This window comes from Magnolia sinica, chromosome 15 (assembly GCF_029962835.1).
Source record: "Magnolia sinica isolate HGM2019 chromosome 15, MsV1, whole genome shotgun sequence".
Classification (NCBI taxonomy): domain Eukaryota; kingdom Viridiplantae; phylum Streptophyta; class Magnoliopsida; order Magnoliales; family Magnoliaceae; genus Magnolia; species Magnolia sinica.
Genome location: NC_080587.1, coordinates 54,190,930 through 54,193,078, shown reverse-complemented (window position 1 = coordinate 54,193,078; position 2,149 = coordinate 54,190,930). Strand labels below are relative to the sequence as shown.

Below are 2,149 nucleotides of genomic sequence, written 5' to 3'. Positions count from 1 at the left end.
TTCTGGACAGGCTGAGTATCTATAACTATGAAATCCACTGGAAAATAAAATTTATCAACCTGGATTAACACATCTTCAATAACACCCCGGGGCACCTTGACAGATCTATCGGCTAGTTGTAATGTTACCTTAGTCGGTTTCAACTCCCCAAGTCCTAGCTGCTCATAAACCGAATATGGTAACAAATTGACACTCGCCCCTAAATCAAGTAATGCCTTCCCGATCTTATGATCTCCTATGCCGCAAGAAATGGTGGGAGCTCCTGGATCCCTAAATTTAGGAGGGGTGTTATGTTGAATCATGGAGCTGAGCGCTCTGCAAGGAAGACTTTCTTATGAACATTCTGCTTACGCTTTTGAGTGCATAAATCTTTAAGAAACTTAGCGTAAGCAGGGACTTGCTTGATAGCGTCAAGCAACGGGATGTTGACTTGCACTTTTTGAAACACATCCAAGATTTCATCACAGTTATTTCTTTTCTTTATTGGTGCCAGACGTTGAGGAAAGGGTGCTTTGGGCACATAAGGTGGCACATTAGTGGCTCTTGGAGAGTCAGAGAGCTTTTGGACTTTGGATGCATTGGTATGGCTTTCTGCTTCATCTTGATCTTCTGTTTTAGAATTTGATTCATCCCCAGGCATCTCTATTCTGTTATCAATCTGCTTGCCTGACCTAAGGGTAGTGATTGATTTGGCCTGTTCATGATATTGCCCTTGGTTGGAATTAGAGCCAATCTCATACTGTCCCTTTGGATTAGCCTCAGGTTGGCTAGGGAGCTTGCCCTTCTCTCTCTCACTCAATGTGGCAGCTAGTTGACCCAATTGTACTTCCAGCTTGGCAATGGATTGTGCATTTGCATGTAAGCTTTGCTGGTTGGCCAGTAAGGTTTGTTGGGTGTCTTTTTGGAATTGGAGAGAACTCTGCATGAAAAGATGGAGTGTATCCTCAAGAGATGGTTTCCTTGATTGTGTAGGTAGTTGTTGATATTGTGGAAACTGTTGAGGTTGTTGACTGCCAACTTGGGAGTAAGGTTGCATAGGAGGATTTCCAGATGGTCCTCCTTGTTGTGGTCCTTTTGCCCAAGAGAAATTTGGATGTCTAGCCCACCCTGGGTTGTATGTGTTCGAGTAAGGATCATTCCCAGATTTTTGAAAAGTGTTCATAGCATGAACTTATTCAGAGAGAAGTTCTGGGAATGCTGCACCAGATGGACAAGACTGCATAGGATGGGCAGGACTAGAACATGTGGCATATGCCTCGACTTGAGCTGTTTGTGGTGGTCCACTATTTAATACCAGAGCATCAACTTTCTTTGTCAGGTTATCAAGCTTGGCGCTCAGCTCTGGCATGACTCCTATCTCATATATACCACCTCTCTTTTGTGGTTGGGGACTTCTGTCACCTCTATTTGAATAATCCCATTGCTGGGAATTTTCGCACAAGGTTTCAAAGAAGTTCCACGCTTCGACATCACTTTTGGTCATGAATGACCCTCCACTGGTGGCATCAACCATGCGACGGTTCTGTGGTGTCAGACCGTCATAGAAGTATTGAACTTGTTGCCACTTCTCAAAACCATGGTGAGGACATTTAAGAAGTAAGTCCTTCCATCTTTCCCAACATTCATGAAAGTGCTCGCCCTCTTTTTGTGTGAAGTTAGTAATTTCTCTATGGAGGGCATTGGTTTTGTGAACGGGGAAGAACTTGTTTAAGAACTTCTTAGACAGTTGGTCCCATGTAGTGATAGATCCAACTTCTAGAGAATTCAACCATGCTTTCGCCTTATCCTTCAAAGAAAAAGGAAATAGGCGTAGGCGGATCGAATCGTCTGAGAAGTTTTGAAACTTAAAGGTGGAGCAAATGTTTAAGAATTCTTTCACATGATGATATGGGTCCTCCTTGTCCAATCCATAAAAGGATGGCAACAATTGTATGACTCCAGGTTTAAGTTCAAAGTGTGCTGCCGTAGTGGTTGGCAACACTATGCATGAAGGCGCATTAAATTGGACAGGAGCTGAATAATCTTTGAGAGCTTTAACTTCAGTCTCATTCGCCATTTCAACAGGATTATTTCTCAATCTTTCACGAATTGTTCTTTCAATCTCAGGATCAAACGGTGCTAGTTCTATATTAAGAGATCTACGTCCTAG

General features: G+C 42.9%; 1 non-coding gene across 1 annotated transcript; it reads left to right on the top strand.

Annotated features, from left to right (window-relative positions):
* The first annotated feature begins 1,571 nt into the window (after positions 1–1,571).
* On the top strand, positions 1,572–1,678 carry LOC131228288 (small nucleolar RNA R71). The gene has a single exon (XR_009162798.1). It is a non-coding gene; the product is annotated as a small nucleolar RNA R71 (small nucleolar RNA).
* Positions 1,679–2,149: the final 471 nt, after the last annotated feature.